Source organism: Ailuropoda melanoleuca, chromosome 12 (genome assembly GCF_002007445.2).
Source record: "Ailuropoda melanoleuca isolate Jingjing chromosome 12, ASM200744v2, whole genome shotgun sequence".
NCBI classification, from domain to species: domain Eukaryota; kingdom Metazoa; phylum Chordata; class Mammalia; order Carnivora; family Ursidae; genus Ailuropoda; species Ailuropoda melanoleuca.
The window spans coordinates 19787892-19811284 of record NC_048229.1 but is presented as its reverse complement, the minus strand read 5'-3'; the positions used below and the strand labels follow the sequence as shown (position 1 = coordinate 19811284).

Sequence of the window (23393 nt, the reverse complement as noted above, 5' to 3'; positions counted from 1 at the left end):
TTAAGCCCCACTTTGGGCGTGAAGCCTACTTAAAAAAAAAAAAAATCTCTAGGGGCGCCTGGGTGGCACAGCGGTTAAGCATCTGCCTTCAGCTCAGGGCGTGATCCCGGTGTTATGGGATCGAGTCCCACATAGGGCTCCTCCGCTATGAGCCTGCTTCTTCCTCTCCCACTCCCCCTGCTTGTGTTCCCTCTCTTGCTGGCTGTCTCTATCTCTGTCAAATAAATAAATAAAATCTTTAAAAAAAAAAAAATCTCTAGAAATGTATTGTTAAAACTTTGATATAAAGCATAGATATAAATTGCATTTGGTTTAAAGATTGATGGTGACCAAATGCAAAAGCTAAAACTTGTGAGTTTTGCTTCTTCTAATTTTTTTTTTTTTTTTACCTTTTGTTATTCTTCTTTGAAGATATACGAGTGACTAACTTCTTCAGGTTTTACTAAATTTTGTTAATTTTAGAGATTCAAACATGTACACAGAAACAGACCCATGAATACAGAGAATAAACTGATGGTTGCCAGAAGGGAGGAGGATGGGGGGGTATGCAAAAATGGGTGAAGGGTAGTGGGAGGTATACAGGCTTCCAGTTATGGAATGAGTAAGTCACAGGGCGGGTGGGGGGGGGTGGGGGGTGTGGGGGTGAAAGTTACATCATGGGGAATATAGGCAAAGGTAATGTAATAGTGCTGTTACATTGATAGATGGTAGTTACACTTGCGATGAGCATGGCATAAGGTATAGAGTTGTTGAACCATGATGTTGTACACCTGAAACATTGTGTGTCAACTTGTACTTCAATGAAAAAAAATAAAGTTTACAAATTTAGTGTCAGAGTTATAACAAAAACTCCAGGGTGGTGGTTTTTGTTTTTGTTTTTTGTCCTCTTGTACATCCTGTTAATGAACATCCTGTTAATATTTTGGGGAATTTCTTTTGGGGGAGCTTAGGATTTTTGTGTTTTTTAATGCATTTTTCACTTATTTTGTGAAATTCTTATTTCACTGTACTACTTTTACTTTATGCATGTATGTGTATATATAGAGAGAGAGAGGGCGAGAATTGTGATAAAATATACATAACATGAAATTTACCATTTTAACCATTAAAAAAAAGATATCATTTATTTATTTAGAGAGTATGTGTGTGTACAAGCGAGGGGTTGGGGGGGGGGGAGAGAATCTCCAGCAGACTCTGCACTGAGTGTGGAGCCTGATGTGGGGCTTGATCCCTCAACCCTGAGATCATGACCTGAGCTGAAATCAAGAGTCAGATGCTTAACCGAGTCCCCCATTTTAACCATTTTTAAGTGTACGGTTTTGTGGCATTAAGTACGTTCACATTGTTGCACAACCATCCCCACCATCCATCTCCAGAACCTTTTCATCTTTCCTAACTGAAACTTTGTACCCATTAAACACTAACTCCCCATTCATCCATCTCCCAAGCCCCTAGCAACCACCATTCTGCTCTGTTTCTCTGAATTTGACTACTCTGAGTACCTCATGTAAGTGTAATCATACAATATTTGTTCTTTTGTGACTGGCTTATTTCATTCAGCATAATGTTGTTGGTTCATCCATGTTGTGGCATATGTGAGAATTTCCTTCTTTTTTAAGGCTGAATAATATTCCACTGTACATATATGTCATGTTTTGTTTATCCCTTCATCCATTGATGAACACTGGGGTTGCTTCCACTTTTTGGCTCCTGTAAACAGTGCTATGAACATGGATATATAAATACCTGTTCGGGTCCCTACTTTTCAGTTCTTATGGGTATGTATATCCAGAAGCGGAATTGCTGGATCATATGGTAATTTTTTGTTTTAATTATTTTGGGAATTGCCATCCTGTGTTCCACAGTGGCTGTACCATTTTACATTCCCACCAGCAGTGCACAAGAATTTCAATTTTTCCACATGATAGCCAATACTTTATTCTTTCCTTTTTTTAAAAATTTTAACCTTTACACCCAACATGGGGCTCAAACCCGCAATCCTGAGATTGAGGAGCATGCTCCACTGACAGAGCCAGCCAGTCACGCCTAAACTTTATTATTTTCTGTTTGTTTAAAATAGGAGCCATCTTTTTTTTTTTTTTTTTGAAGATTTTATTTATCCATTTGAGAAGGAGAGAGACAGCAAGCAGGGAAAGGGCAGAGAGAGAGAGGGAGAAGCAGACTCCCCGCTGAGCAGGGAGCCCGACTAGGGGCTCCATCATAGGACCCTAGGATCATGACCTGAGCTGAAGGCAAATGCTTAACCAACTGAACCATGCAGGCACCCCAACAGTGGCCATGCTGATGAGTGTGAAGTACTATCTCATGGTGGATTTGACTTGCATTTCTCTAGTGATTAGTGATGTTGAGCTCTTTTCATGTCATCTCTGCAGTGGTGTCTGTTTAAGTCTGTTTTAGCTGCGCACGCTGCCATAATAAAGTACCACAGGCTGGGTGGCTTAAACAACAGACGTTTATTACATTCTCACAGTTCTGGAGGCTGAAAAGTCTAAGATCAGGGTTCTGGCAGAGTTCGGTTTTCAGGAAGGCTCTCTGCTTTGCTTGCAGAAGGTTACTTTGCCCTTACTATGTATGGCCTTTCCTCTGAGCAGGGATGGAGAGAGCTCTCTGGTGTCTCCTCTTTTTTTTCCCCCTCTTAAAGATTTTATTTATTTGTGTGAGAGAGAGTTCACGTGCACGAGAGAGCACAAGCAGGGGGAGCAGCAGGCAGAGGGAGAAGCAGGCTTCCTGCTGAGCAGGGAGCCCTATTTGGGACTCAGTCCTGGGACCCTGGGATCATGACATGAGCCAAAGGCAGGTGCTTAACCAGCTGAGCCATCCAGGCGTCCCTGGTGTCTCCTCTTATAAGGATGTTAATCTTACTGGATCCCGAGCTCTACTCTTATGATCTCATTTAACCGTAAATACTTATTCTGTAAAGGCCCTTTCTCTAAATATGGTCAACAGTGGAGATTAGGCTTCAACATTTGAATTTTGAGGGGATGCTAACATTCAGTCCATAAGGGAGTCTTTTATCTATTTTTGATATTTTTGTTGTTGCTGAACTGTAGGTTGATTGATTGATTGATTTTTTTTAAGTAGGCTCCATGCCCAGTGTGGAGCCCAGTGCAGGGCTTAAACTTGAAACCCTGACATTAGGACCCGAGCTGAAATCAAGAGTTAGATGCTTAACCTGGCCAGAGCCACCCAGGCGCCCCTGTAGTTGTTGTTGTTTTTTTTGTTTTGTTTTGTTTTTTTAAAGATNTAAGATTTTATTTATTTATTCGACAGAGATAGAGACAGCCAGCGAGAGAGGGAACACAAGCAGGGGGAGTGGGAGAGGAAGAAGCAGGCTCATAGCGGAGGAGCCTGATGTGGGGCTCGATCCCAGAATGCCGGGATCACGCCCTGAGCCGAAGGCAGATGCTTAACCGCTGTGCCACCCAGGCGCCCCTGTAGTTTTTTTTTTTTTAAATACATATTCTAGTTACTAATCACTTATCAGATAAGTGGTTTGCAATATTTTCTCCCATTCTATGGGTTGCCTTTGTACTCTGCACAAAAGATTTTCATTTTGACCAAGTGTGACTTGTTAATTTTTTCTTTGGTTGCCTGTACGTTTGGTGTTATATCCAAGAAATCACTGTGAAATGCAATGTCATGAAGTTTTCCTCATATGTTTTCTTCTGAGGGTTTTATAGTTTTAGTTTTTTGATGCATTTTCAGTTAAATTTTGTGTATGGTGTGAAATAAAGGTCCAAATTCATTCTTTTGCATGTGCATATTCAGTTTTCCCAGGACCATTTATTGAAGAGACTGTCCTTTTCCCATTGAATAGCCTTGGTATCCTTATAGAAAACCATTTACCCACATACTTGAAGTTTTATTTCTGAGCTCTCTATTCTAATCCATTGGTCTTTATGCTAGTACCACACTGTTTTGATTACTATAGCTTTGTAGTAAATTTTGAAATCAGGAAGTGTGAGCTCTCCAAAATTATTCATCTTTTTCTATATTATTTTGGCTGTTCAGGGTCCTTTGAAATTCCATATGAATTTTAGGGTGAATTTTTCTATTTCTGCAAAAAACATCATTGTGGTTTTGATAGAGATTGAATTGAACCTGTGTATCAGATATTGAGCGTATCTTTATTTTTTTATTTTTTTTAGCAGTTTTTGTTGTGTTTAGCTTGTGTCTTTTTTTGTTCCTTGGTTACGTTTATTCATAAGTATTTTATGCTTTTTCTTTTGGGGTGGAGGGGCAGAGGGAAGGGAAAGAGAATCTGTTGGGTTTTATTTATTTATTAATTATTTTATTTATTTGAGAGAGCAAGCACAAGTGGGGGAGGAGTTAGGGGAGAGGGAGAAGCAGACTCCCCACAGAGCGGGGAGCCCAACTCGGGGCTCCATCCCAGGACCGTGGGATCATGACCTGAGCAGAAGGCAGATGCTTAACCGACTAAGCCACCCAGGCACCCCGAGAATCTTCTTGAGAGAGAATGTGTGGGCACGTGCATGCACGTGTGTGTGCACACACACAGGCGTTGGGGGGAGGGGCAGAGGGAGAACGGAGAGAGAATCCCAAGTGGACTTCATGCTGAGTGTAGAGCCCAATCTGGGGTTCATTTCCATGCCCTGAGCCTAAATCGAGGGTCAGTCGCTTAACCACATGAGTCACCAGGTGTCTCAGAATTTTATTCTTTTTGATGCTTTTGTAAATAGAAGTGTTTTCTCAATTTCCTTTTTGGGTTGTTCATTGTTAGCATATTTTATTTTTTGTTTCTTGGACCAGGAATAGAATTGCTAGCTTTTTAGTTTATAACCAACTTGATTATATGTATACTGATGTTATGATTAATTTGGTAGTCTTTTTTTTTTTTTTTAAAGATACTCATTTTTAGGTAATCTCTGTACCCAACGTGAGGCTTGAATCCACAACCCCAAGATCACAAGTTGCACGCTCCACTGACTGAACCAGCCAGGTGCCCCTTAAGTAACAGTTTTTAAAAATGTTTGCTATGAAATAATAATAATGGTGGTAATAATAATGATTTGGAGAGTATTTTTCCCTTAATTTTTTTTTTTTTTGATGCCAATAGTCATTTGTATGTACTATGTACTGTCTGGGTATTGGGGTAGTAGCTTGGGAGTGGCTAAGCCTTGGTGATAAACTGAAAAAAATTAAGAATAATTGTAGTGAATAATTGCAGATACAACTTAAAGGGATAAGTCCTGTGATGATTAATTTTTTTTTTTAAAGATTTTATTTTAATCCAACATGGGGCTTGAACTCACAGCTCTGAGATCAAGAGTTGCACATTCTACTGACTGAGTCAGCCAGGCACCCCTGTGATGGTTAATTTTATCTGTCATCTTAATTGGGTCCAGGGGTGTCCAGATGAAACATTTTTTTTTTCCTTCAACAGTGGGGCCTTCTTTTATTTTTATTTATTTATTTTTATTTTTTAATGATTTTTTTATTATATTATGTTAATCACCATACAGTACATCCCCGGATTCCGATGTAAAGTTCGATGCTTCATTAGTTGCGTATAACACCCAGTGCACCATGCAATACGTGCCCTCCTTACTACCCATCACCAGTCTATCCCATTCCCCCACCCCCCTCCCCTCTGAAGTCTTCAGTTTGTTTCTCATAGTCCATAGTCTCTCATGTTTCATTCCCCCTTCTGATTACCCCCCTTTTCTTTATCCCTTTCTTCCCCTACCGATCATCCTAGTTCTTATGTTCCATAGATGAGAGAAATCATATGATAATTGTCTTTCTCTGCTTGACTTATTTCACTTAGCATTATCTCCTCCAGTGCCGTCCATGTTGCAGCAAATGTTGAGAATTCGTTCTTTCTGATAGCTGAGTAATATTCCATTGTATATATGGACCACAGCTTCTTAATCCAGTCATCTGTTGAAGGGCATCTCGGCTCCTTCCATGATTTGGCTATTGTGGACAATGCAGCTATGAACATTGGGGTGCATATGGCCCTTCTCTTTACTACGTCTGTATCTTTGGGGTAAACACCCAGTAGTGCAATGGCTGGGTCATAGGGTAGTTCAATTTTTAACTTTTTAAGGGACCTCCACACTGTTTTCCAGAGTGGCTGTACCAACTTGCATTCCCACCAACAATGTAGGAGGGATCCCCTTTCTCCACATCCTCTCCAACAATTGTTGTTTCTTGCCTTGTCTATCTTTGCCATTCTAACTGGCGTAAGGTGGTATCTCAGTGTGGTTTTGATTTGAATTTCCCTGATGGCTAATGATTTTGAACATTTTTTCATGTGTCTGTTAGCCATTTGTATGTCTTCATTGGAAAAGTGTCTGTTCATATCTTCTGCCCATTTTATGATTTGTTTATTTGTTTCTCGTGTATTGAGTTTGAGAAGTTCTTTGTAGATCTTGGATACCAGTCCTTTATCTGTAGTGTCCTTTGCAAATATATTCTCCCATTCCGTGGGCTGTCTCTTAGTTTTTTTGACTGTCAGATGAAACATTTTTTTTCTGGTTGTATCTGTGAGGAAGTTTCTTGGTGAGGTTAACGTCTGAATAGGTGGACTCAGCAGGGTAGATTGTTCTCCTCAGTATGGGTGGGCATCATCCTTGGAGGGCCTGAATAGAACAAAAAGGCAGAATAAGAAGGAATTTGCCTCTTTTTGCCTGCCTGGTTGAACTGGAACATTGGTTTTCCCCTGCGCATGGACTGGGACTTAAACATCAGCTCCCTTGGTTCTCAGACCTTTGGACTTGGGCTAGAATTATACCACTGGCTTTCTTGGGTTTCTAGCTTGCAGATGGCAGATGAGACTTTTCATCTTCAATCCTATGACCTAATTTCTCATAATCTATCTATCTATATATGTTATATATATATAATAGATATATAGATATTATATATCTATATAATAGAATATATATATATATATATTCTGTTGGTTTTGTTTCTCAGAACTTTGATTAGTATAAATTCCATTAAAAAAAAACTGAAGGAGTAAAAATGGGAGCATTTTTTTTTTCTTAAAAAAAAAAACCCAGCTTTGTTTAGATATAATTCATATAACATAAAATTCACCCTTTTAAAGTGTACAGTTTCATGGATTTTAATATATTCATAGAGTTTTATAGTTATCACCACTAATTTCAGAACATTTTCATCATCTCCAAAAGATACCCTGTTAACCTTTAGCAGTTACTCCCTTTCCCACCTCTCTTCAGTCTCTGGCAACCAGTAGTTCACTTTCTGTTTCTGTGGATTTGCTTATTTTGGATATTTTGTGGCCTTCTGTGTCCAACTTCACTTGGCATGTTTTAATGGTTCATCCATGTTGTAGCAAGTACCAGTACTTAATTCCTTTTCATGCCTGCATAAAATACCCCATTTTTATCCATTCATCCATCAATGGACTTTGGGTTGTTTGTACTTTTTCACTGTGAATACTGGTTTTTTTTTAAATTTATTTTATTTTATTTTTTTTAAAGATTTTATTTATTTATTCGACAGAGATAGAGATAGCCAGCGAGAGAGGGAACACAAGCAGGGGGAGTGGGAGAGGAAGAAGCAGGCTCATAGCGGAGGAGCCTGATGTGGGGCTCGATCCCATAACGCCGGGATCACGCCCTGAGCCGAAGGCAGATGCTTAACCGCTGTGCCACCCAGGCGCCCCTACTGTGAATACTGGTGTTATGAATATTTATATGTAGGGGTTGGTGCGGACACTTATTTTCAGTTCTTTAGGGAAGTGAAATTTTAAGTCATATGGTAACTATATATTTAAGTTTTTGAAGAACTGCCAGACTGTTTTCAATAGTGGCTGTACTATTTTACATTACCAGTGTACTTATTAAGGTTTCAATTTCTCTGCATCTTCTCTTTTTTTTTAAAAGATTTTATTTATTTGAGAGAGAGAGAGAGAGCGCACAAGCAGGGAGAGTGACAGAGGGAGAAATAGGCTCCCCACTAAGCAAGGAGCCTACCCACGGCTCAATCCCAGGACCTTGAGGTCGTCACCTGAGCCAAAGGCAGACGCTTACCCAGATGAGCCACCTAGGCACCCCTCTCTGCATCTTTAATAACACTTGTTATTTACTACTTTGATTTCTAGCCATCCTTAGTGGATTTGAAGTGGCATATCATTGTGGCTTTGATTTACATTTCCGTAATGATTAATGATGTTGAGCATCTTTTCATGTGCTTATTGACCATTTGTATATCTTCTTCGGAGAAATGTCTATTCAGATCTTTTGCCCATTTTGAAGTTTACTTTTAAAATTCTTGTTGAGTTGTAGTGTTCTTTATTTGTTGTACATACAAGTCTCTTATTAGATATATAATTTGCAAAAATTTTCTCCCATTTCATGGATTGCCTCGTTTCTTTCCTTCCTTTCTTTACTTTTATTTGCATTTATTTTGTGCTGAATTTACTCTTCTGGGCCATAAGTTTTCTTCAGTTTTCTTCTGGGATATCTTTTTCTATGCAGCTTCCCCTTCTGGCTTAGGAACAGTCTGCTCTTTTTCAGTAAGGATCATTTTAGTGTGGCAGGGAGAGCTCGTATATGGTTTAGTCCCAACATGAGCTCCGTTAAAGTTCTGTGTCGTGTCTTGGGGGCTTTTTTTCACCTGGTTGTGTTAAATGACCAGAGAACCTAAACTCTTAGATTCAGCATTACTCTCTGCAGTTTTAAACATATGCAGTAAAAATTCACTCTTTTTGGATCACTGACCCTGTGTCCAGCCCCACTGTTTGGCCTGGGCACACCTACCAACTCCACCATTATAGTGACAGAATGGCACACGTTTCTGTAAAGTGACATCCTTCAGGTACTTGGTAACTTTTTGGAAATGCATACCCTTGATGGCCTGGGCAGTTTTATGAGTGTTCTTAAAGTGAACACAAAGATTTGAACCTCTTGGTTGGCGTAATTTTGTGGGTTTTTCTGGGTCAAATAAGCAGCAAACCATTTCAGAGATCATCACCTCAGGCTGCTTACAAGAAGAGCTGTCTTTTCCCTTTGTTGATGGTGTCCTTTGAAGCACAGATATACTTAAATTTGATAAAGTCCCATTTATCTATTTTTTCTTTGGTAATTTACAGTTTTGATTTTTCTTTAATTCAACAAACCATTATATAATCCAAAAGTCATGAAGGTTTACTCCCAAGTTTTCTTATAAAAGTTTATAGTATTGCATTTTAACAAATTAAATCTTTTGAGCCATGAATGTGGGGTGTCTTTCCATTTGTTTAAGTTGTCTTTAATTTTTTAACACTATTTTGTAGTGTTGAAGTTTTTTGTTTTATTTAATTTTTCATTATATATATTTATTGTATATATATTTATTGTGTATATATATATATATATATATACACACACACCCTTAAATAATATATGGTATTCTTTCCCTTTTTTCTTTTTATTCTACTGTACATCTCTATCTTTACATTTTTTATTTTTTCTCTGCAATATGTCTTAGAGACATTTGCTTAAATATTATATAACATTCCATAATATGAACATAATTTTTTGTTCATGTAGTTATTCCTCTATTGGTAGATATTTAGGTTGTCTTTAGTTTTTTGTTCTTAGTAGCTGTTGCAGTGAAGGTTTTTTTTTTTTTTTTTTTTACATCTCTTTCCATGGGTGACTACTCTGAAGTATTGAGAAATAGATTTGCTGGGTCATGTGGTATACACAGCTATAGTTTCTTTTCTTTTCTCTTTTTTTTTGTTCTTTTCTTTCTACCCGCCCCCCTCCCCCCAAATGTAAGCCTTGTGCCCAACATGGAGCTTGCAAATCTTGATCTTGGGATTGAGAGTTCATGCTCTACCCACTCAGCCAGTCAGATGTCCCTACATGACTGTAGTTTTAATACACTGCCAGAATATGCTCTTCAAAGTAGCTATAGTAGGGATTCCTGGCTGGCTTAGCGGGTAGAGCATTTGACTCTTGATCTCAGGATTGTAAATTCGAGTCCCAACATTGAGTGTAGAGATTATTTAAAAATAAAATCTGTAAAGAAAACTACAACAACAACAAAAAAACCAAACAAAAAAACCAACCAAAAATTAGCTATATCAGTTTTTCTTCTCCCCGAAGTATATGCAAGTAGTCATTTTCCATGCTCATTCCAGTATTTGAAAGTAAATGATGTCTTAATTTTGGCCAATCTAATGGATGGAAGATAGGAAAGTAGTTATCTTCATTGTTTTTATTTATATTTTTCTGATTATTAGGTTTAGATTATTGTAAGATAGCTTTAAGAAGGTATGCATTTATTATTTTCTGTTGTCCATTTACTCAGACTTGGTTCCCTCCCCGCAGACTTGTTATTTTTTATTTTTTAAATATTTTGTTTATTCATTTGAGACAGATACAGAGAAATAGAGCATGAACAGGGGGAGAGGCAGAGGGGGTGGGAGAAGCAGACTCCCTGCTGAGCTGAACCCCCCCCCCCCCAATGTGGGGCTCTATCCCAGGACTCGGAGATCACGGCCTGAGCTGAAGGCAGACACTTAACCATCTGAGCCACCCAGGCGCCCCTACAGACTTGTTACTTTTAAAGGGATCTCTAATGCTTAAAGGGTCTGTTATTTTGACTGAAATGCTTATAGCATGGAGCAGGTGGTTGAGGAGTTGAGAGTGGTTATGTGGAGAGTAGAGCTGGTGAGGGTCAAACGACTTTGGGAGTCACCTTGATTGGCTTCCATACAAATAGCCTTTTAATATCTTTCTTTTAGTTAAATCAGTTTCAGTGAGTTTTTTTCCCTCAGCATTTGATATCCCCGTCATTTTTCAAATTCTAAGTTGTGTGTATATGCTTTTTAAGTCTGCTTTATTAAGATATAATTTATATGCGACAGAATTCACCTAGTGTACTTTGACAGATGTATGGGCTTATAAAATCACCACCCTATTCTAGATAGAGAATATTTCCATTACTACAGAAAAGGTTCCTAATGTCCTTCAGCAGTCAGTTCTCCCATTATCCTCATCGAACCACTAATCTGATCTGTCACTGTAAATTCGCGTTGCTTATTATAGAAATTTGATATAAATGGTCATTCCCAAACCTTTTACATAGACTTCTGAGTTTAGGATTATATTCAGTTTATTAAGAAAGCAAACTTTAAAAATGATTAATTTCTAGATGTTTTTGGCTAAAAAATTCTTGAATTTCTTTAGAGTTAAGAGAGTGATTTTTTTTTTTTTAAGATTTTATTTATTTATTTGACAGAGAGAGACAGCCAGCGAGAGAGGGAACACACAAGGGGGGGGGGCAGTGGGAGAGGAAGAAGCAGGCTCCCAGCGGACAAGCCTGATGTGGGGCTCGATCCCAGAATGCTGGGATCACGCCCTGAGCCGAAGGCAGACGCTTAACAACTGTGCCACCCAGGCGCCCTGAGAGAGTGATTTCTGAATGGTGACTTGGCGACTTTACTTCACTGTTGAATTAGAAAAAAATTTTGTTTCAGTTCTGCTGTGGAAATACACAATAAGGGTAACAGTACTTGAATCTCTGAAATGAGATATAGCCCAGTGGAAGGAAGATAGCAGTAGCTGATCTACCCCTATCTATTTCCATACTTGCCTCTTAAATTTTAGTTTCATGGTACTGTTTACCATTACATACATTGATTTTGGTTTATATTGTCCCGAATGTGCAGACATTGTTTTGAATGGACACCATCCACAATGATAGCATTTAGTTTTTTGCCAAAGTATATTTTTAAAAAATAATTTTCTATTTCCGTAGTTTCCTCAGAGGGAGGAAAAAAAGTCTATGGTTTTTATTTAATTAAGAGAAGGAGAGGAAGAGACTGAGGGAGAGGGAGAGAGACCATCTCCAGCAGGCTCCACGTCCAGCATGAGCCTGACGCAGGGCTGGATATTACCAACCTGAGATCATGACCTGAGCTGAAATCAAGAGTTGGATGTTTAACCGACTGAGCCACCCAGGTGCCCCCTTGTTTATCTTTTCAAGCAGACTAAGACTAAAACATAAAACAGTAGAGGGGAGTGTGTCAAACCTGATTTCTAGCCCTTTTGTAAGATCATAATGTTGCAGATTCAGCAAGATTTCGTGGTATTTGTTGGGAACTCCTGACAGCCAGCTCTTCTTTCTTCCTTGCATATGCCTTAATCTCTTTGCACACCTTCTACTTAAAGTTTTGCAATGGTTATTCTTTAAAAATCAAAACAAAAACAAAAAAACAACCTACCTCAGAGGTATACTTGTGTTAACCAAGATTACAGGGACTGATTATAAATTGAGTGCCAGTGTAATCTGTGTCATTCTGTCGCATTGTGGGTTTTGGATTTGAACTGGAAACGTCTGTTTTCTGAAAGCAGTAGTCTGTTTTATTATAAATTTGAGAAATAATTGTACATGTAATAAAGTGTAGTAACCTTAAGCTTGATATCTTTTTACATATGTATAGACCCATATAGCTACACCCAGATTAAGATAGAACATTTACAGCTCTCCTCCACTAAGACCTTCTCCCACTCTTTCCCAGGGAATATATACCCCAAAGAGATAATCACTGTTTTCAGTTCTATCACGATAGTGTCTTTGTTTTTGTTTTTAGTTTCATAGTAAAAGTTCTTTTTAATTTAAAAATGTTTCTTTTGGGGCGCCTGGGTGGCACAGCGGTTAAGCGTCTGCCTTCGGCTCAGGGCGTGATCCCAGCGTTGTGGGATTGAGCCCCACATCAGGCTCCTCCGCTATGAGCCTGCTTCTTCCTCTCCCACTCCCCCCGCTTGTGTTCCCTCTCTCTCTGGCTGTCTGTATCTCTGTCAAATAAATAAAAATCTAAAAAAAAAAAAAAAGTTTCTTTTTTTGGTTGTAAGTTTAATAGAGCAGCAGAGTAGCATACCTAAGCTATTAGTAAAGTTATAATCAAAGATTGCTTGAGAGGCATGGAAGTGAGCAGGGCTTAATTGTGTGATACAGATGATTAATAACGAAGTTCCAGTGTAGTCTTATGCAGCCTTTCTCATGGCCAGAATATACTTTACCTGGTACTAGAGTACAGCCTTCTTTTTCATTTGGACTTTCTTTAATCATAAAGGAGAATATAGAATAATAAAGTAATATAATGAATGTTCATGGACCTGCAGACTAATTGAATATTAATCTGTCATATTTGTGTGAGATTTTAAAAATTAATTTTTTGCTTTGATACAATTTCGAATTTAGTAGAAGTTACAGAAATAAGGAGGAATTTACCAATCATTGCCCTTCACCAGTTGTTTACATTTTGTTTCGTATGCTTTATAATTCTTTTCCCATTTTTTTCCTGAACCCTTTGAGAGTGAGTTAGAGGAACTGTGCCACTCCAGAATTCCTTTGAATACTTTTCCTAAGAATAAGGTAGGGATGTTCTTTCACATAACCACGGAGTAATCCTTTGTGGATTTTTAGAGTTTAATTTTGAGGATAATCTTATATCTAAGTTCTTGGATATACCTCACGGTTTGCAAGATATTTCACACACTGCCTCAGGTTCCTCTATCAACAGAAGTTTTAGTATGTTTTTAAGCTTAACTAAATGCAAATGTAGTTTCTTTTACTTTTGGTCAAGACGTTTTGAAATTTGAAAATTAAAGTTCATCTTGCTAACTTTGGCTTGTATTTCATTAGGTTTATTGTCATCATCATCATTACAGTATCTTCACATAATTTTTGAACTGAGAGGCACTAATTAGGCTTTAGTCTGTCAGTGTTCTTTGCACACTAATGCTGTGAAGTGTCGAGATGATACATAAACTCAGCAGATCATTTTTAGTTGTCCCTTATCACTGCCTCCCACAGAAATGATATATGTATGCTTGTCCAAGCCACATTTATTCTCCTTCTTGTTTTCCTGATAATAGTACATGTTTTTAGGGCAGTTGATGTATGGATAAAGGCATTTGTATTGTGTTTACTCTCTATGGAAATGAGTAAATTTGTTTGTGAAAATTAAACTCAGTACACTAAAGGTCTTAATACATATCTCATCAAATGAGCAACTGTTTATTTTGGAGTATCTAAAGGAGGTGGTGGTTTTCCTTGTGCCCTGTTAAGATATTCTGGAGCCCAGTTTTTCTCTTGTACATGTAACTTCAGAAGTTTTCTCTGGTTATGTTTGCATTGTAGTGTAAAATTTATAATATCTCTTTTCCTTAGTATCTGAGTTTTAGTACTTTATTTGTAGAATTTGAAAAGATCTTACCATTGTTTTAGGGGAAGACTGCATTTAGGTGATCATGTCACATCATGGTAGGGTGTCCATTTTAGCATGGTGTTTAGAATCTAGAAATACTCTAGCGCTTTGACCTTGGGCAAAATACTTAATCCTTGGGCAGATTACTTAATCCTTGGGAGACTTGCAGTCCTCACTGAATGGGGATAAATAGTACCTACCTCAACAACAACCCTGTGAAGATTAAATGAGACAATGTATGAAAAGTACATAGCTCAGTGATAGGTACACAGTTCAGTAAATACTAGCTTTTAAGTAGGAATATAATGGTACTTATTCGGACTTTGGTTTTGTTTAACAAAATAATACTTAAATATTCCTTTAGACTAGTTTTATTAAGCCTATAACGTTCTATAGTATTTAAACAGAGCTCTGTATGCAGCGTTTAACTAGTTTTTTTGTGAAAAGAGTAATGGATAGTTCTATAATGATTACTTTTTAATAGTTTTTTAACGTATATTGGTTTATTTTCCAGTAATCCCGTGAGATTGTATGGGCAAGACAGATAATTATATTTCTTTTGAGAGCTCAAGAAACAGATTACCTAGAGAGTGTGGTGTAACTAAGTTACTGATACATAACTGGGTGTTAGTGGGAATAGCTAACTTGTATGTGTTACTAAGTGCTAGTACACTTCTAGTTGCTTCTGTGTATTAGATCACTTATAATAACACTGTGAGATATTTTTGCTGTCAGAAACATGTTAATGAAAAGAGACCTGCTCAAGATGATAGAACTAATAAATGCCTGAATTAGGTTTTGAGGCAAGGTCAGACTGTGCATGAATGCATAAAAGCTAACACTCTTTAGAATGCTAGCGTATGTTTTTAATTTTAACACCGGTATTCCCTTGAAACCTTTGTTTAAAAGAGCAGAAACTGAAGTGACTGCATAGTAAAAGGGGAAATCCTATTCCTCCACTCTGCCACAAGCTGTGGGGAGTAGAATAAAGGAATAAAAGCAGGAGATCTGGTCTTAAATGCTGACTTTTGCAAAAGAATTTGCCTTTCTGATAGGTTTACTGTCTGGTTGAATAATCTTTTATCTTCCTGTACCCTTTTGCAGGGAAAAGTTTAGAGGCTGGAGACAAAATCAGCTATCTGTTCTGATATCCCTTAGATAGGTTTTCATTCTTCCTGTTCTATAGTCTATAATTATAATTTGGAAGGATTAGATTTAAAAAGAGTAAAAGATTCCTTAACTTCTATAGTTTTATTAAAGTATTGACCCTAACCCCATAATTTATTTATATATATATGTATATATAATGTATTTATGTATAAATATTTGTGTGTGTGTTTATTTATTTATTTTAACTATTTATGCTTGGGAACTTTTAGGTAGTCATAGTCTTGTTAATATACTGAACACATAGACCAGTTGTCTTATCCGGTCAGCTTTTTGCTTCCTTGCCCTTACATTTGTTTTATTGTGCTGGTGCCCATAACAACACAAACTTACAGCCCAGTAATGCAGGGCAAATACACTTCCTTTCTTCCCTGGAGGCTTTTCCTGTACTAGATGCCAACTGGGACGTTGGTGAGCCTGGGAGTTTAATGGAAAACCTGATTTCCTGACTTTCTCTCCTTTGGATTAGATTGTCTCAGTGCTGAAATAGGCTTTAAGAAGTGAGCAGAAAGCAGTGCCCAGCTTGAGGTTATTTAAAAAAATTTTCAGCTTTAGAGTGAATGGATTTCTTCCTTTGTTAACATCTCAGAACATGTTGAGGGGTTTAATGTTACTATTTAATAATAATCTGTAGTAGAACATTATTTAGTGACACCCAAGTTTTCAATTTAATAGCTGTTTATTTGCCTTGGCAAATTCTCTGTATTTTCCTGTATTCCCCAAGACTTGCTTTTCTTTACAGTTTTCCAAGTTAATTTCTTTCTTTTATTAAATTAAAAAAAATTAAGATATTTATTTATTTATTTTAGTAGTCTCTACACCCAACACGGGGCTTGAATTTATAACCCCAAGATCCAGAGTTGCATGCTCCACTGACTGAGCCAGCCAGGCGCCCCCAAGTTAATTTCTTTGAATAGAATATAATATTGTAATATTAAAAAATATGCCCCCCCATCTTTTCCATTTGAGTTTTAAGATACTTCTGTTTTTGATATTACTACTTTGGCTAAAAGACTTTCTGGAGAATTTGATGTGATGTTTGGATTTTAAAGGCTTTTATTTTACCCGCTTTTCAGAACCTTCTGTCAAGTACTCACTTCTACAGCTGGCAAAAGTAAGATACTTATTGATAATGGATTAAGCTTCATTAGTATATGCCATCTTATTTTCTTGTTATCTTTCTTGTCATTACTTACTAATGTTTTAGCTTTACTGTATTTTGTCTTCATTTGGATCTGGCAGTTTTAATATCCTTATTAGCCGGGCTGAATCTCCTTTCTCAGGAGAATGCTGACACTTTAAATGGCTGTGAAACTTCATTGTTTGAGTGCCTACTGAGCATCAAGATGTTCTTTTCTGGAGCTCCCTTTCTTGACCACACACTTTTTACCTTCAATAGATCACAGCAGTCTTGGGACTCAGTAGCAACTTGTTCTCTCCTCTTTTTTGTGCTTGTCTACTTTTTTCTTTCATAAAACTCTGAAGATTTGTTTTTACAAAATATTAGTTTTTAAAATATAAAATTTGGTAAATAATAGCACTACATATAATTTTTGGGTCTCAAGTAAACATCCAGTTGCATTTCATAAATGTGTGTTAAAGGATCTAAATCTGTGAATGATGGAATAAACTTCCCAAAGCTTGTTCTTGTAGTTGATGATGCTTCAATAAGTATAGACCTTTCTGAAATCTGAGTCTGATTTGGAACCGTATGTGTACTTCTGTCATACTTGTCATACTTAAGGCAAAAAAATTTGTATTGTGAGCTCAGAGTTAAATTTTTCTTGGTCATTGGAGTAATGAGTGTTTAAAAATTTTTTTCCTTTTTTTCCCATAGGTTCCTTGCTTAGGACTGGCTATATAATTTGCAGGGTTCCTTTAAAAAAAAAATTAAGAATTTCAGAATGATTATAGCAGGATTAAACCAAGCGTGGAGTCATGTGACTGCACAGGTTGCGCACCCAAGAAGCTGGCCCTGTTTTGGTTAATGTGTTCAGTTCCTCAACAGATAATTTATTTTATTTTTTAAAAAGATTTATTTATTTCTGAGATTGCGCAAGTGGGGGGAGGGCAGAGGGAGAGAATCTGTAAGCAGATTCCCTGCTGAGCGTGGACCCCTGCAGTGGGGTCTCAGTCTCATGACCCATGAGATCATGACCTGAGCCAGAACCAAGAAGAGTTGGACGTTTAACTGACTGAGCCACCCAGGTGCGCTGTTCAACAGGTAACTTAGAAAAATTGTGTACATTTTCTAATTTTGACACATAAGTGTATATTTTACTGTTCTTATTTGAAGAAAACATGTCCATACTAGGATTTAAAATCATCTTGAACTGTTTTATGCTAGTTTTATTTTCTAACTTAAGATCTGGTTAAGGAGTGTCACAGTACAAATTGTTCTTATTATACGTTTAAATTAAATAAAAAACACAAAACTATGGATCTTAAAGATGCGACAGGGACTGTATTGGAGGTGATTGTTTTGTTTTGTTTTATTCAAAGATTGAAGTCTTCTAGAGATAAACTTTTGAAATTGATGATCCTGAGTTGTGACTTTAAGTCACATGCTTACTCACTCTTGAGATAACTTTATAAACCTTTTCAGGCATGCTAATTAAGGTTAGCTGAAACTACTTTTAGTAAAAGCCCTGTGCTTGTTTTCCCAGTGAGCTAAATCAAGCATTAATTTCTGAAGATAATTTTTTTTTTGACAGGAAATAGGATTTATTGGTGGGCATGAATAGGGAGGGGGCAGTGCCAAGGTTCTCATGACTGCAGAGCCCTCCACTAGTCCAAGGGGCCACTATTAGGGATGTATTTGACCCCACAGCCATCTGGGATGAGCTGCTTTTCAGCCACCATGTCTTCAAATTCGTCTGCATTAAACTTAGTAAAGCCCCATTTCTTGGAGAGGTGGATCTTCTGGCAGCCAGGAAACTTGATCTTGGCCCTGCCTAGGGCCTCAGTCATATGCTCCTTGTTCTGCCGCTTGTTATGGATGGACATGATGACTTGGCCAGTGTGGACCCTGGCTGCTGTGCCCTGGGGCTTTCAAAAGGCATCCCATATGCCTATCTGCAGCCTAGCTTGGAGATAGCATGTGTTCAAACCTCAGGGTCCACTGGAAAGGGCTGTCTCCAAGGTCCCTTAGGGCAGCCCATACAATCAGCCAGCTGCATATACCACCAAGGAGGCTACTCTTTGGGCCCCCATGGAGAAAGAGCACAGTAGACTTGAAGATAACATTTTTTAATGAAACTCTTTAAAGTTTTCTGGGTAGACATTATTCTGGGATGACTTCCTGTGTATGCAGGTATTACTTGCATGTTTTATACAAAAGAATAACAATTGATGTAGACTATTAGATAGCAGCTGTACCTATTAATAAGAATATTACTGTACTTTTAAGAGGTAAGAAGTTTTATGGGAGCTGAAACTAAAACTCCCCACCTTTTTTTTTTTCCAAGTAGGAAATTAGAATGTTATCAAAGGTCCAACATTTTTTTCCCCCCTCTTCCACCTCCTCTCCATCATCAGGTTAGCAGGTGGTTAAACAACCATTTATCTGACAGAATGTGCTGGGTGATTGACAAAAGCCATCAATAGAGCACATTCCCTTGATCATGTCATGAAATTGATCTCCTTGGAGGCTAATTAACTTCATGGAAATTTCTGTACCGTAGGAGAACTTTAGACTTTACACACAACACTGATCACCTATAAATGCTTGTACTTTGGTTATATGGAAGACCACAAGTTCATATGCATTGCCTCAGATTTGAAACAGAGTTGGTGACCTTTGTAAAGTGATACATATAATCTGGTTGTACAGCTTTTTCTAGGTACTATACCTACTACTTTTGGGTGAGGGTTAGAGCCCCTACTTTAGGATACGGTATTAGGATTTTAAAAAAATTAAAATAGAATTTATATAGTGAAATGCACAGATAGAAGTATGCAGTTTGAGTCTCAGTAAATGTTTAGGGCTATGTAGCCAGTGCCTCAATCCTGATATATAACTTTATATTAAAATGTTCTCTCATGGCCCCCTTCTGGTTATTTCCACTTCTCCTCCCACCCAAATTACTGTTCCCACCTAAACTATGTTTCTGTCACCATAGATTAGTTTTATTTTTTTTTATTTAAATGGAATTGTATCGTATTTACTCTTTTGTAATTTGCTGCTTTGAGTCAGTGTAATGCTTTTGAGATTCATCCATGTTGTTCATTTTTATTGCTGAGTAGTATTCCATTGAAGAAATGCATCCGCCATTTGTTTATCTGATCACTTTGTACTGGACATTTTGAATTCCTTCCAGGTTTGGGCTGTTATGAATAAAGTTGCTTTGAACATTTGTTTCCAAGCCTTCTTGTGATCACAGTTTTCACTTCTCTTGGGTTAATATCAAGGAGTGGAATTGCTGGATTATGGAATACATGGATGTTTAACTTTATAAGCAACTGCAAGACTGTCCTCCAAAATGGTAATGCCAGGTGTACACTTTCATGAGCCATGTATGAGTTCCAGTTACTCAACATTCTCACATTTGTTCTTGTAAGTCTCTTTAATTTAGTTATCCCACTGGGTGTGACAGGGTATCTCCTTGTAGTGTTTTCACTTGCATTTCCCTGATGATTGATGATGATCCACATCTTTTAATGTACTTATTGGCCATCGATAATATCTTTGGTAAGGTTTCCATTAAAATCTTTTGTCTATAAAATTTTTCTTCCTCTTATTTTTTTTTTTTTTTAAAGATTTTATTTATTTATTCGACAGAGATAGCGACAGCCAGCGAGAGAGGGAACACAAGCAGGGGGAGTGGGAGAGGAAGAAGCAGGCTCATAGCAGAGGAGCCTGACGTGGGGCTCGATCCCATAACACCGGGATCACGCCCTGAGCCGAAGGCAGACGCTTAACCGCTCTGCCACCCAGGCGCCCCCCTCTTATTGATTTGTGTTTGCTCTTTATATATTTTGGACATGAGTCCTTACCAGATATATGTATTTGCAGATATTTTCCCCCACTCTGTGAATTTCATTTTCTTAATGGTCTCTTTAATAATCACAGATTTTAACAATTTTTAAAATCTTTTTTGTTATGGGGAAAATACACATAACAAAGTTTACCATTTTAACCATTTTATTTTTTTTTTTTGAAGGTTTATTTATTAGCATGAATGGGGAGGAGGGGCAGAGGAAGAGGGAGAAGTAGACTCCCAGCTGGGCAGGCAGCTTGACGTGGGGCTCGATCCCGGGACCCTGAGATCATGACCTGAGCCAAAGGCAGATGCTTAACTGATTCAGTCACTCAGGCGCCCCCCATTTTAACCATTTTAAAGTGTACAGCTCAGTTGCATCAAGTATATTCACAATGTTCTGTAACTGTCACTGTGAATTTCCAGAACTTTGTCATCATCCTAAACAGAATCTCTGTACCCATTAAATAACCAGAGAATTTTTTAAAAAAATTATTTATTCATTTTAGAGGGGGAGGGGTAGAGGTAGAGGGAGAGAGAAATCTGAAACAGACTCCCCACTGAGTGCAGAGCCCAGCACAGGGCTCTATCCCATAACCCATGAGGTTACAACCAGAGCTGAAATCAAGAGTCGGACTCTCTAGGGGCACCTGGGTGGCTCAGTTGTTAAGCATCTGCCTTCGGCTCAGGGCGTGATCCTGGGGTTCTGGAATTGAGCCCTGCATCAGGCTCCTCTGCTGGGAGCCTGCTTCTTCCCCCACTCCCCCTACTTGTGTTCCCTCTCTCGCTGGCTGTCTCTCTGTCAAATAAATAAATAAAATCTTAAAAAAAAAAAAAAAGACTCTCAACCAACTGAGCTACCTAGGCACCCCTGGAGATTTTGTTTTTAAAGATTTTTATTTTTACGTAAGCTCTATACCCAACATGGGGCTCAAACTTACAATCCTGAGATCAAGAGTCACATACTCTATTGACTAAGCCAGCCAGGTACCCCAATAATAAGAGATTTTTTGTATGATTTTTTTTTTTTTTTAAGAGAGGGAGGGCGAGGGGCAGAGGAGAACAGAATCTTCAGCAGGCTCCATGCCCAGCACGGAACCCTATGCAGGGGTTGATCTCACGACCCTGAGATCATGACCTGAGCTGAAATCAAGAGTAGGATACTTAACCAACTGAGCCACCCAGGCACCCCTTTATATGATATTTGTAGTATAAAAGTTTCTGTGTAGGGGCGCCTGGGTGGCACAGCGGTTGGGCGTCTGCCTTCGGCTCAGGGCGTGATCCCGACGTTGTGGGATCGAGCCCCACATCGGGCTCCTCTGCTGTGAGCCTGCTTCTTCCTCTCCCGCTCCCCCTGCTTGTGTTCCTTCTCTCGCTGGCTGTCTCTATCTCTGTCGAATAAATGAATAAAATCTTTAAAAAAAAAAAAAAAAGTTTCTGTGTAAAAGCAATCAGTATTTTGCCTTTTGAATGCCTTTAGTTTTTTAGTTTATTGGCCTTTCCATGACAGCTTGCACTATGTGATGTGTATAGTTTTCTTGTCTATCTTTGCCACTCTTAGCGGTAGAGGGGATAATACATTAAGATACTATCTGTCATTGTCAGTTGTTTTAGGTAAGAACTTAACCTTTACTTCTTTCTGACTTGCCTGTTATGTGATATTTTATTCTAGACCAGGTATCCTCACTTTGATCATGATAGGGGAAAAAAGTCAGGCTTTGAGTTTACTGGCTTTTCTTCCTACTCAAGAGGACAGGAAGTGGATAAGGAAATACCGAGCTAAGTTGGTTGAGAATGGTATTAGTGGTCTTCCAAAGAGATTCTGTTATCCTCAGGACATCTGTAGCTTCTGGCATACAGAGGCAGCATGACTTTTGGAAAGTAGGCACCAATCTTCATTTCTGTGATAGTCTTTAGTTTTGCGAGCTACTTTGCTCTGTTGCCTTCAGTGTTGATTTGCTTATTTCCCCACTCCCAAACAAATAAAACTCTCTTCTTTTTTTCTAGAATTGAAGACCCTTGATTATCTTTCCCTTGTTCCAAAAATTATCCCATCACAAATTTGTTATTCTCATGCATTTCATTCTCCCAAGTCGTCTTTTTTTGAATACTTTTTGTAGTGAAACGTGACACACAAAGTGCATGAGATGCAAATGTACAGTGTAATGAATGGTTATATAAAGTGAACGCTCATGTCACTATCACCCAGGTCAATACATAGAACATCCCCAGCACCCTCAGAAGGCTGCCCTGGTCTCTGTTCCTTCCTACACAGCTCCCTCTCCCTTCCTCTTAGAAATAACTAACCACTGTCCTGGTCTTCATGGTTATCACTATCTGACTTTTATTGATATTGTTACCTACCTGTGTATCCATAAACAATAACTAGTTTTGTCTGTTTTTGAATGGAACTGTACTCTGTGTATTTTCTATCTGTTGCACATTCCTATGTGTTGTGTTGATCTAATTCACTTTTATTGCTGTTATATGGTACATTTTTGATCATGATAAGAGGAAATATACTATAAATTATCCTATTGTTGCTGGACATCTGGGATGTTTCCGGGTTTAGACTACTATGAATAATGCTGCTATGAATATCCTTATACATTTCTTCCGGTGCAGTGTTACATTTTAGGGTGTATACCCAGGAGCACAGGTGCCAGGACACAGAATATGTATCTTCAACTTCAGTGCCATGTTGTTTTCTAAAGTGATTTATCAGTTCACATTCCCATTAGCAGTGAATGAGAGTTTCCGTTGCTCTGCATCCTCATCAACACTTGATATTGTCAGTGTTTTCAATTTTTGACAAATTTGGGGAGGTTAAGTAGTAATATCTTGTGGTTCTAATTTGGATTTCCCTGATTATTGGGTTCGAGCACCTTTGCCTGTTTTATGGGCCATTTGGATTTCTTCTGCAGTTGCCTATTCTTTTCTCTTTCTCTTTTTTTTTTTTTTTTTTTTTTTTTAAAATTTTTTTTTTTTCTTTTGACAGAGGGAGAAAGCCAGGGGGGGGGGGAAAAAAA

The 23393-nt window shown here is 38.1% G+C and overlaps 1 protein-coding gene and 1 pseudogene across 9 annotated transcripts in view; one reads left to right on the top strand and one right to left on the bottom strand.

Annotated features, from left to right (window-relative positions):
* The window catches only part of MTMR3 (myotubularin related protein 3), a 139130-nt gene that overhangs the window by 36988 nt on the left and 78749 nt on the right, over window positions 1-23393 (top strand). The window lies entirely within an intron of this gene.
* LOC117795316 lies at window positions 18515-18624 on the bottom strand (annotated as a pseudogene).